General features: G+C 42.4%; 1 protein-coding gene across 2 annotated transcripts in view; it reads left to right on the top strand.

Annotated features, from left to right (window-relative positions):
* Nucleotides 1-13,391, top strand: part of LOC149249739 (inactive glucose-6-phosphate 1-dehydrogenase 4, chloroplastic-like) — a 315,894-nt gene that overhangs the window by 216,174 nt on the left and 86,329 nt on the right. The window lies entirely within an intron of this gene.

The raw sequence follows: 13,391 nt of genomic DNA, 5'->3' as shown, positions 1-13,391 counted from the left end.
CTGCACCTTACCGTGTAGCACCATGTTGTACCATCATAGTGTTGGACCTTGATGACTGAGCTGCTCTCATTTGCTCTCATCATCATGCTGCCCATTATGCTGCATCTTCCATCATCATGGAACCCTATTCATCATCAAGCTGACCTTAACTGACATGCCCATCATTCATCATCATGCTGTCTTATTCATCATTTTGCTGCCCATGCCCGTCATGATCTGAGATTGTTCATCCTTATCATTCTCATTATGTTGAGACTGTAATCATCATAGACATTACTGCTTATGATCCTTGTTATTGTGACTGCATATATTAAGTCACTGCTGTACAAGATGTAAGTCACCGAGATCTATATACCAAGATCTTCTTCATCCAATCGAAACCGAGATCATTGATCTACAAAATCAACGTTTATGGCTATTGTGATCATATCACATCAAGACTGCAGCAAGTATGCCAAGGGTGATTCATTCATTGGGTCCTTATCCGAAGTATGCCTCATCTATCTGAGATAGATGTGCCCAGATCACAAACTTCTACAGGTATGCTGAGTCTGCAGCTCCTTCATGTATGATCTGCGGCTACATCACTTGATAGCAATTATGACCACGGCTTCTTCCACTAAGTCACTACTGTAATGACTGCGGTTCTTCCATCCTTGACTGCGGTTCGCAATTAATGAAGACACCTGTTCACGCAGTCAAGGATGGAAGAACTGCGTTTAGGCTTCTATAGGCAGCGTATTAAGGTCTTCCTTTGACTGCGTATCTTGGCAGATTAGGGCTCCTCATCAGTGGATAGATGGGGTCTCTTTTGACTGCGTTTAGCCCTCCTTTGTGCAGCGTATTCCACTGCGGATAACAAGTCTTCTTGAACTGCGTATAAGGTGTTACATGAAAAACGTATAAGATGTTACCATGACTGCGTGTGAATGTCTTCATGAACAGTCTCTATGCCATGCGTATAACTGCAGTAGGGCTCCTTCCAACTGCAGCTTCATCATGAACAGCGTATGAGTCTTTATTGACTGCGTGTAAATCACTGTGTTGGATTAGGGCATCATCTGCAGCTAGGGCATCATACTAGGCCAGCGTATTCTTTAGTGTCTCTCCTTCTCCAAAAACCCAAGACGTGGAGAGGAGATCACATGAAGAATGTGTCTCAAATGACTTCAAATCCTCACCTATTTATACTAAAACGTAGATGATGAATAGACGTGACTATTGGGCTTCTGAGCATACACAAGTTGCTGGCCGACTTGACAATTTGTCTTATAACATAAATAAATTCATAACTCCATGAATACTTATCGAAATTGGATTATCTTTAGATCAATCCTACACCTCTCGATGGGTGGGATCCAATAAAAATATCAGCTGTCATAAATAAGATGACCCACATGGAGTTTGGCCCTAGTTGCCAATTTTAACATCCTTGAAACCAAGTGTTTAGTAAAAGAGATCCCACGGGACTAGAATCCAAGGTTAATTCCTAAAAGGGGTCTAGAGGACAAAAGAACAGAGCTAGCCCATTCTTTCCACCAAATCCCCTCATTAATCCATACCCAGAAGTGTCCATGACAAGCAAACTACAAGACTCAATTTGCAAAATGACAAGGCATACCTTTAGCTTCAGGAGGCCCACCTTTAAACATACGATTATGGTCGATGGGCGCGGGACCACATGGCTGGCTCAGGTGGCGGAGAAATGGCACAATGAGCTAGTTGATGGCTGCAAGGGGTTGTTGGCTCCCGGTTGAGGCCCATCTTGGAGAATTTTTTTTCTCCTAGAGATATTACCCGCAAAATGGTGGGTAACATCTGGCTCCATTTGGGACGTGTCTCTCTCGAAGTGGGCGAAGCTACTCGAACGGGAGGTCACGAGAACTCCGGAAATCTCTTGGTTACCGCAGAGCTGTCATCTGCACATATAACGGATGGACAAAACACAGGGCAACATGCTTTCTCAACGTCTCTTGATTGCACATGCTAATGTGTTATGCCATAAAATTGACAAGAATATAAATATATGCAGATTTTAATCTAAGTGCAACTAATCTACCATGAGCAATATCATATGATGTTATTTCTAATGCAAAAATCATCATGCAATGCATCCTACCCTACCATGCATATAATACAATTTCAAGTCTCAAGGAAGGAGGTGATATGACTCAATTTGACCGGTTCAGGCCAAAGTTCATCATTAAGTTTAGCAACGTAGTAATAGGCATCTCCAACCTTTCGATTGATCTTAATGGGTATGGGATCGTTATCTACCAAGACTAAGTCCCCAACCTTATATTCTTTCTTAGGCTTCCATTTCCTGCTTGCTTGAGAGATTGGTCGCTTGAGGATTCAAATTTCATGGGTAGGGACAATATGGGAGGGTTTCTCACTTTTGCATGTCTCATAATATGGTCCAGGCTTGATCACATGCGACGAATAAGCAGATTCCCTATAAAGAATAAAAGGGGTGCCATCGGATTGGGCAATGGTTGCTTATCATAAATCCATTTGAACATGCCCCCCTACGGCAGCTCCTCATTTTCGGGATAACATCATCCCCCACACATCAAGTATATCAATGACAATAACATCCATGAGGAGGGATATATCGAGATTTCTAGCCAAAGAGGCTTTAAGATTTTTGATGATGCCTTCCACTTCCACAGGTTTGGAATTAAAACCACACACCTTTTATATGGTCGAGTGATGTTGAGACCCAATTACTTCATAATGGTCAACGATATGATATTAGTGGAAACACAAAAATCTAACATAAAATTGTGTAGGAAGAGGTCATTAATAACCAAAGTGAGCAAGAATGGTTTATGCCCTGGGTTCTGATCGGGAATGTGAATGTTTTGCAATTCTTCAAGTATTTCCTCATCTTGAACCCCAAGGGATGTCTTATGTTGTTGTTGCTGATCGGGAAGCTAAACAATTTTTTAAGGGGAACGGGTATAGTCATCTTTCCTATGGTAGCCCCTATATCTATGTCAAGTTTAACTTCCTTCCCCTTTTCCTTCTTCTTGTATTCCTTCCTAAGAGGATCCTTCTTTTGATTTACTTTTGTTGGAGGATTCTTCTTGGGAGGAATCTTGTGGATGGATACCAAATGTTATGAAACCAACTCACAAAATAGAAGAAGATATAGATCAACGACTTCAAAATAAGCCTCTTCGAGGGGGCAACCTCCTTTACATTACACAAATGACAAATTCTTGGATGATACAAATGACAAGACCTCCTTTTTATATATAAGAGTCTAAGGGGTCACAATATAATCAGAGCCGACATAACAATAATATTGTAAGGGCACAACAATAACAATAATGGGCTTCTATGGGGCACAATAATAACAATATGGGGACTACATGGGCACAACAATACAATAAGGGGGTTGCACTAATAACAATAAGGGGCCTAAAAATGATTCTTCTTGGGAGGAATCTTGGGGATGGATTCTTTAGGAGGGGCTTGCTTAGGTGAGGGATCTTCCTTAGGTAATTCTTTAGGAGGTGATGGGTCTTTGGCCTTTTATTTTTGGGAATATTGGACCCCTTTGAACCTTTCCTGGTTATTAGCATTGAGAATAAGTTCTTCCTTTTTTTCTTTGAGGGTGACCTCACTAATGGAAGGATGCGTGTATGATCCTCCTAGCAAAATGTTGAAGACATCAGCTTCCACGAGATTGGCTTGCTCATTTGTTTGCTCATCCTCACTCTCATCCTCTTCACTTTCCTCATCATCTGATGAAGAGTTTGGCTCAACAACATTAGTTGGGGCCAATGTGTTCGGGATTTGAGAAGAGCTAGGCCTATCTTCTTCATTTTGCTTCTTGGGAAAAGGCTTTCCTTTAGGGATATAACTCGACTTTTGGGCCCTTTCCAAGGCGGTGATTTTATTCATAACAAGCTTGTCACGTGCATTGGCTTCTTCGGTGAATTTATCCATCTTTTTGAGAATAGCAAGGAGAACTTCTTCGTGTTGATCTTTGGGTTTCTCCTTCTTGGTTTCAAATTTAGCTCTAGGGTGGTCATTGATGTCAACCTTTGATATTCATAGGTTTTCTTCAACTTCCATTGCCATTTCTTTAGCCTCGGCCAAGGTGGATGGTATCTTATCCCTCAACACATAGGTGAGGTGACCAACCATGGCCTTTATGAATTTGTCAAGAATATTAGCGTCAAATGGCCTCAATCGATCATGTATATCTTTGACTACCCTATCAAACTTTTGAATGAATTCTCGCACATCTTCCCTTCCCTTGGTTATTTGGTAGAACTTTTCAATATTGAAGGTCCATTGGGTATTACATGACCACTTTTTCATGAATAATTCCTCAAAGTAATTGGAGTCCTTGATGCACCGAGGGGGAAGGCTAAGATAAAATTCCCTTGCTTGTCCTTCAAGTGATAAGGCAAAAAGCATCATGATTCTATCTTCATCAAATATCAATCTAGGGGATAAATCCCAGTAAAATTCTTTAATAAAACCATGGGTTGTCCAAGTGGCATCCCCTTTGAATTTGGGCAACCATCGGTTAAAATTTTCAGGTAATGGCTTGGGATTGTTCCTTCATTTCAAAGGGGCAAAGACACTAACCAAGTGTCTTTCACTTTTGGTCATCTTGGGTTGATCCCTTTCGGAGTCAGTGCTTGAAGTAGATGCCATTTCTGGAGGTTGATCACTGACTTTCTCGAATTTGGGGAAAAGGGAGATTGCAATAGGTGATGGAGATCGCTTTCCCCTTTTTGTAGCAGCCCTAGTCAAAGGAGGAATGTTATCGCCTTCAAGTAAACTAGGGGATTGGACAATGAGTGGAGTCGCCAGAGGAATGTTTATAAATGTCGTCAATGAATCAATTCCTCAATGATTCACTAGGGAGGTAGACCTGCTTCCTCCCTGACAACGACGCCAAAATGTTACCGCACAAACTAGTAGGGGACCTAAAAGGGGTTCTGATAAGGACAACTACTAGGTCAAGGGCAACTATGGAGACTTAGCCCACTGTCACCACAACTAAGACTCCCTACTCTTTACAGACTTTCACCGATGGGAGGAGACCTGGTAGTTGGGAGGTCACTTATAAAGTATATATCAATGAAGGGGCAGAGTGACTCAAATGATTCCCTTTCTAAAAGAGTTTGAAGGATAGGGCTTGCTTGCTCTTCAAGCAAGGGACTTGATCTTCTAGGGAAAGGGGATGAGGATTGGAGGGTTGAGGTAGAAGGATAAGACCTATGAAGGAGGTTCTCAAATCCCTAAAATCCTTTTGAGAACTTGGATTCTCGAGTAGTCCTTGATAAATAGGCTTTGGTGAAGAATGGGACCACACGACACCAAGTGGACCTAGTCCAGGTTAAGGGATGGATTTAGGCAACCAATGATGTTCTTAACCTGGCCAAGGTGAGGGGAAAGGATCAAACAAGAATTTCTTCTAAAGATGTCAAATTGATCCTACTAGGTTCTAGCCTTGGGAATACCTAGGCAAAACTTGATCCTAGAGCTAGGGCTTGAGGTATTCGAAGATTCCGCTGTTATAATTGCTACAAATTTGGAGGAGAGCAAGGGGACCCACCTGCGCAATTGTATCTAGGAGATCGAAGTTTTCTTGTGGCCAGTTTCTCGGGAAATTGATGCCTTAGATGACCTAATGAGGCTAGACCTAGGGTGTTAAAATTGGCAACCAGGGCAAAACTTCATGTGGGTCATCTTATTCATGGCTAATAATATTTTTATTAGATTCCTCTCGTCGAGAGGTGTAGGATTGATATAAAGATCATCCAATTCCGATAAGTATTCATGGAGATATGAATTTATTTTGATTATGGAATTATTATCAAGCCGACCTACAACTCATGTAGGCTCAGAAGCCCAACAGTCGCATCTATTCACCCACCAACGTTGTGTATAAGTATAAGAGGACTTTTCCTCATTTAGACTCACTCATCTCATCACATCTCTCTCTCTCTATTGCGCAGATATGAGTCTCTTCTCTACTGCGCTGAAATGGGTCTCTCTCTCTCACACATGTGAAGCCGGAAGCTGTTGAATCTGAAGCTGCAACTGCAGAAGCAAAGATTGACTTGCGTGGCCTAGAAGATCTCCTCATCTGAACTGCGCTGTAGGTTCATCTGAACCTCCTCTGGAAGCCGAAACTTTTGGTGGTGGAATGAAGTCAATCCGACTGTCGGTTTGTGAGATATGGTCTGCCCTAGTTTGTAATGAAGCCGCTAATGCTGATGCTACTGATCTAGGGTTTGCTACTGCTGATATGAATCAGATTTATTGTGTCTCTTGTCTTGGCTTGTTTTCTGTCGATCGTTTAATGTTCTATCTGCACTTTACTTTATGTGCATGTGATTGCTAATCGGTGGAATATAATAAGAAAAAGAAGTAAACTGTTATAAGCATAAAACATACCATAACTTAACATGGTATCAGAGCTGAGGTGAAGACAAAGCCCGAGCAAGAGCAAGAGCAATCATTGAAGAGAAGATTGGCAAGGCTATCCTAAAAGAACTATGGGGTCCTCAACACTCTTTCCTGTCGAAGACAAGCTCCGTGAGAAAGCTGACTATCACGGATGGAAGATGTCTATCGATCTAACCCTTGAAGATCAAGGAGTGCTGGACCATGTAAGAGGCAATATTGTTGAGCCTTCATCAAATGCATCTGCTGCTGCCTGGAACAAATGGAAAAATGGAGAAGTCAAAACAAAGAAGATCATCCGGGACTCTATCGACAAGCGCTTGGTGGCCTACATCTCTGATCTAGACACCTCCAAGGAAATCTACGACAGACTGGTGAGTTTATTTAAAGTTAATGATGCAAATCAAGTTTTGTTTCTTAGAAATAAGTTGAGGAAAATCAAGAAGGGTAAAGATGAAAGTATGCAAGCATACTTCTTAAGAATCACCGAGATCAAGAACGATCTCCTATCTATTGGGGAAACCATTACTGACAGAGAAATGGCACTCACAACTCTCGGAGGATTACCATCTGAATGGTATGTGTTCAGGACTACTCTTCTGAACAATAATGTAATTCCTAGTTTCGAGGAATTAATGGCTAGATGCATTCAAGAACAAACAAGGGTAGAAGAGCAGGAAATGCCCTTGCCTAAAGGTCCTCCTGCTGCTTTTTCTTCTCATGCTAAGAAAAGAAATAATTCTGGGTCTAAATCGAAAAGAAAGGCTGGATTTAAGGGTGGAAGAAAATGACGATGTTACATTTGCGATAAAGCAAGTCACTATGCAAGGGAGTGCCCTGATAGAAAGGACTCACTCTAGGACGATGATCAAAATCCCTTTGATGGCAATCAAAGGAATGACAAATTCAACAGCAAAGGTAAGAGGAGAGCTGGGAATCAAGGAAGAGGACAAGCATTCAAGAAGGCCAGAAATTCCAGGATGTATTAAATGCACCTGACCTCAAAAAGAACCTAGTGTCCATCTCGGGAACGGAAGACAAAGGCTACAAGGTAACCTTCAGCGATGGCAAGGTATGTATATGGAAAAATAATGTTAAAGATGCTTTCACTCTTGGGTTTCGAGTTGATTCTTTATATCAAGTCGGTGGAAGTCCGCTAGGTGTCATGTCTTGTGACACAACGCTTCAGTCCGATCTTTGGCATCGGAGGTTTGCCCACCTTCATTACAAAGCTCTACCCGATGTAAGACAGATGGTAACAGGGATGCCTGAATTCCAAGTAGAGAAAGAAGGTGTATGTCCGGGATGTGCCGAAGGAAAGCTCAAAAGGGGACCATTCCCTTCAAGTCAAAGCAAGACCTCCGATATATTACAACTAGTTCACTCAGACATATCAGGTATGATGCCTGTGAACTCCTTGGGAGGATACTCATATTATCTCACTTTTACAGATGACCATTCTCGAAAGACCTGGATATACTTCTTGAAAAAGAAGGATGAAGTGTTCCCTTGGTTCCGACACTTCAAAGCCCTAATCGAGAATCAAACCGAAAAGAAGATCAAGATCTTAAGAACTGACAATGGGACTGAATATGAATCTAATGAGTTCCATGATTTTTGTAAAGAGGCTGGCATCAAGAGGGAGACTACTACACCATATACTCCTGAACAAAATGGTGTGGTAGAAAGGAAGAACCGCACAATTATGGAAGCTGTCCGGGCCATGCTACATGATCAAAGTCTTCCTAAGTTTCTATGGGCTGAAGCTGCAAACACTGCCGTATATGTACAAAATCGATGCCCTCATCAAGCATTAGGTTCCAAGACTCCTGAAGAAAAATTCACCGGTAAGAAACCTGATGTTTCTCATTTTAAAATTTTTGGAAGCCCTGTATACTTTCATGTGCCGAAAGAGAAAAGAAATAAATTGGGAGCATCTGGAAAGAAGGGAATTTTCGTGGGCTATGGTGAAAATACTAAAGGCTATAGAATCTATGTAGCTGGTCAAAGGGAAGTCATAATTAGTCATGATGTCACCTTTGACGAAGATATGGCTCTCAGCAAGGTGATCAATCTTCCGACTTTGAGGAGCTCTCAAGAAGCCGACACCAGGGAACCGAAAGAAAAGGATGATGAATCAATGCCTGATGTAGAAGAACCCATGGATCCGATTGATCCTCCTCCATATGAGCCTTCCTCTTCTAGGAAGAGGCCTTCATGGCTTAAGGGGTTAGTTGATGATGCTGAAGGACATGCTGCACCTCGAGGAACCTTCCGTCAAAGTAAGAAACTTAATAGGTATCAAGGATACCTGACCATCATGAGCACGATCATACAAAATGAGCCTTCGTCATTCTCAGATGCCGTCAAGCATCAAGTATGGAAGGATGCTATGATCGAAGAATATGAGTTTATCATAAAGAATGATGTTTGGGAAGTAGTTCCCAGACCCCAGGACAAGACTGTTGTTACTTCCAAATGGCTTTACAAGATAAAGCATGCAGCAGATGGAAGCAAGGAAAAGTATAAGGCTCGTTTTGTTGCTCGAGGTTTCTCCCAAAAGGAAGGTATAGACTATGATGAGATATTTGCACCTGTTGCCAGATATACGACCATCCGCTCGATCATAGCCCTTGCCGCTTCACAAGGATGGAACCTACATGAGATGGATGTCAAGACTGCGTTCTTGCATGGCTCGATCAAAGAAGAGGTCTACGTGGAGCAACCCGAAGGATTTGAGATTTATGATCGAAAATCTCATGTATGCAGGTTGAAGAAAGCTCTCTATGGGCTGAAGCAAGCACCCCGAGCATGGTATGAGAGGATCGATAGCTACTTGATGAAGCTGGGATTCACTAGGAGTGAAGCCGATCTTAACCTTTACTTTAAGGTTGAAGATGACAAGCCTCTCATACTGGTTTTGTATGTGGATGACCTCTTTCTAACAGGTGCAGACCCTCTCATTCACAAATGTAAGAGGGAGCTGGCCTCTGAATTTGAAATGAAAGACCTAGGACTGATGCACTACTTCCTAGGACTTGAAGTATGGCAGAAGCCAAGGGAAATTTTCCTATCTCAAGGGAAATATGTGGTAAAGATATTGGAAAGATTCGGAATGGTGGACTGCAAGCCTGTAACTACTCCGATGGAGCTTGACTTCAAGAAGTTAAGCGGTAGTGCTGCTGGACCTGTTTTACGAAATGCTACCGAGTATCGGCAACTCGTCGGAGCATTAATGTTCTTAGTGAACTCCCGTCCAGATATATGCTTTGCAGTCAACACGTTGAGCCAGCATATGGTTGAACCCCACCACATACACTGGATTGGTGCCAAGAATCTGCTGAGATATCTTCGTGGCACTATCACTTATGGGTTAAGATACACTGCCGGAGATGTGAGACTACTTGGATATACTGATGTTGATTGGGCAGGCAGTGTGGTGGACCGTAAGAGCACTTCTGGGTGCTGTTTCACCTTGGGATCTGCTTCGATATCCTGGATGAGCAGGAAGCAGAAGTCGGTGGCTTTGAGCACCGCCGAAGCAGGATATATTGTTGCTAGCATAACCTCGTGTGAGGTAGTCTGGTTGCGAAAGCTCTTCAGTGAGCTGTTTGGATTTACATTGGATACCACTGTGATTCTCTATAACAACCAGAGGTGGGATTCGATTATTGAGGAATCCCGTATTCGTCGATTGCTCCAGCAGATAGACATCATCTTGGATATGGTAAGTTGATGAGCAAGGAGGCTCCATCGCATTAAGATGATGTACAGGTTGATACACCTTGTCAAAGCCCCGAGGAAAGATCTAATCTGTGATTTTCCCAAACGACTTGGAGTCGGTAAGAAACCCTTGTACAAGGGTCCTGCATGTTGCATACATTGAGCTCTGGGAGCTCTGAGGGCTTGCGGTTATTACCGGAGCAACATACGACCACAGGGTGACTCACCCTCCCCTAGTGGTGCACACTGGAACAAGATGATTCGCTCTCTTGTGGGACAAGATGATTCACTCTCTTGTGGAACAGGATGATTCGCTCTCCTGTGTAGCAGGATGATTAGTTCTCCTGTGAGGCCTGGATTGATGTGTTCTCCATGGCGATTGTAGCAGGATTGATGTGTTCTCCTGTGAGGCCTGGATTGATGTGTTCTCCATGGCGGCCTGGATTGATGTGTTCTCCATGGCAATTGTAGCAGGATTGATGTGTTCTCTTGTGAGGCCTGGATTGATGTGTTCTCCATGGCAATTGTAGCAGGATTGATGTGTTCTCCTGTGAGGACAGGATTGATTAGTTCTCCTGTCGAGGCATCCTACCCATGCAGTCTGGGACTCATGGGAAGTACCTCTCTTCTGATCAATGAGCAGGGAAATGAAGTTAGGGACCATAGTAGTACCGATGGACGCATCGTTGTAACTACCGTACTCCCTACGCTAGGATGACCTCCATTGATCTGGGATCAATGATACTGGTCTGGGACCAGTGGTAGGAGTTGTACCATACTATGATGTTGACTTCGGGTCGGTTGAGACTGGTCTGGGATCAATGGTACATACTCTGAGACTGACTTTGAGTCAGTGGAGGATGATATTGGTCTGGGACCATTGGAGTTGTACTCACTATGACGCTGACTTTGGGTTGGTTGAGACTGGTCTGGGACCAGTGGTACAGACTCTGAAACTGACTTTGAGTCAGTATGATACATCCTCGATCATTTCTTCTTCTTCATAATTCGGACAAAAGCAGAGTAGAACAGAACAATGCAAGAGCAGAGCAGAACAGAACAAAACAATACAGAGCAGTGCAGGGCAGAACAAGACAAAGCAGAACAGGCAAAATAGAGCAGAGCAGGGCAAGGGTCAGGCTGTACAAGGCAGTGCATTTGATGGATGAATAGTAACGACCGATAGACAGATTACAGATGAAGTTCTCCATGGTTGAGAGGGAGTGTTAAAATTGGCAACCAGGGCAAAACTTCATGTGGGTCATCTTATTCATGGCTAATAATATTTTTATTAGATTCCTCTCGTCGAGAGGTGTAGGATTGATATAAAGATCATCCAATTCCGATAAGTATTCATGGAGATATGAATTTATTTTGATTATGGAATTATTATCAAGCCGACCTACAACTCATGTAGGCTCAGAAGCCCAACAGTCGCATCTATTCACCCACCAACGTTGTGTATAAATATAAGAGGACTTTTCCTCATTTAGACTCACTCATCTCATCACATCTCTCTCTCTCTACTGCGCAGATATGAGTCTCTTCTCTACTGCGCTAAAATGGGTCTCTCTCTCTCACACATGTGAAACCGGAAGCTGTTGAATCTGAAGCTGCAACTGCAGAAGCAAAGATTGACTTGCGTGGCCTAGAAGATCTCTTCATCTGAACTGCGCTGTAGGTTCATCTGAACCTCCTCTGGAAGCCGAAACTTTTGGTGGTGGAATGAAGTCAATCCGACTGTCGGTTTGTGAGATATGGTCTGCCCTAGTTTGATAATGAAGCCGCTAATGCTGATGCTAATGATCTAGGGTTTGCTACTGCTGATATGAATCAGATTTATTGTACTATTTCTCTCTGCTGAATTATTGAAGATAAAAGAAGATTTGATCAAAGGGTTTCCCCACACATTGTGGGGTTTGTCCCTGGCTAGCCGCCACATCTTGTGTCTCTTGTCTTGGCTTGTTTTCTGTCGATCGTTTAATGTTCTATCTGCACTTTACTTTATGTACATGTGATTGCTAATCGGTGGAATATAATAAGAAAAAGAAGTAAACTGTTATAAGCATAGAACATACCATAACTTAACATAGGGAGAAAGGGAAAGGGTAAAAAGAGGGTTAAAATGATCACCCTTTTTGAGGGACCAGTGCCTAATTTACTTGGGGATATGGAGTCAAGGATAATAATGAAGAAAGATTTAGTTTCTTGTTCAAGGAGGTTCCAAAAATCAACTTCTTCCAATGTTAGAGGGAAGAGAAGAAAATTGACTTTCAAGCATTTATACTTCATACAAATGGTGCAATCTTATCAAGATAACACGATCTCTAGGATATTTCATTCATCTAACAATGGACCATACAAAGAATAAGCTAAATAGACACAAAATTCCACATTTCATAGATGCAGCAATCAACCCTAATTATAGCAAAATTCAAATGTATGCAGCAACAAAAAAAATAACGTTAAATTTGCACTTACAATGTTAGAGAGTATATCCAACCAACATCACATTTGCAAATAAGAAGCTCCAAGATAGAAATAGCTCAAATCCATACGTCAAAATTCATCCATCATCCAAAATAGTCCTCCAAGGAAAAAGTGCGAAATTCTCTAAAGATAGAGAGATCCCAAGTCAAGTGATGATACAAATGAATCCAACTAACTCCTATTTATACACCAATTAGGAGTTTGATTTAGCTAATGAGCCTACATTAGCCCCTAAAAATAAAATAATGTGCAAATGACATAACTTTGGTGACAAGCCCACCAAACTAGCTCACAAATGAAAAGATAAGCCTCTCAAGAGGACAAATAATAATCTATGCATGTTGTAGGGCCCTCTAAGAGGCCTGATGAGGTCCATGGGTGCCATAATGAAGAATAGGACCCTCAAAAGCAGTGGACAAGGGGTTGGCCCCTTGTAATAACCTGTGGTACTCCAAATGATTGTGGGAGCAAACAAGTGTCCTCATGGGTCTCCAAACAAGTCGAAGATGGCTGTAGGTTGCCGTCAAGGGCTAGGATGACAATGTAGGAGATGCCACATCATCGTAGAAGTCCTGTATCATCTGGCAAGTGTGTGGTGTAGATCTGGGGTCAGCTGGGCATGATGGATCAGATGCATCCTCCTCATCCAATAAGTAAACCACGAGCAATCTCTGAATGGTTGTGGGGATCCATGAAGTGAAATTTGTTGCTATGGGTGCCCATGGCTCTCAACGCTCACC

The sequence above is a fragment of the Pinus tabuliformis genome, chromosome 7 (assembly GCF_031772625.1).
Source record: "Pinus tabuliformis cultivar Carrire ecotype Pingquan chromosome 7, CPIR1, whole genome shotgun sequence".
Lineage (NCBI taxonomy): Eukaryota > Viridiplantae > Streptophyta > Pinopsida > Pinales > Pinaceae > Pinus > Pinus tabuliformis.
The sequence above is the reverse complement of the archived record's forward strand: the minus strand, read 5'-3'. Positions and strand labels throughout refer to the sequence as shown.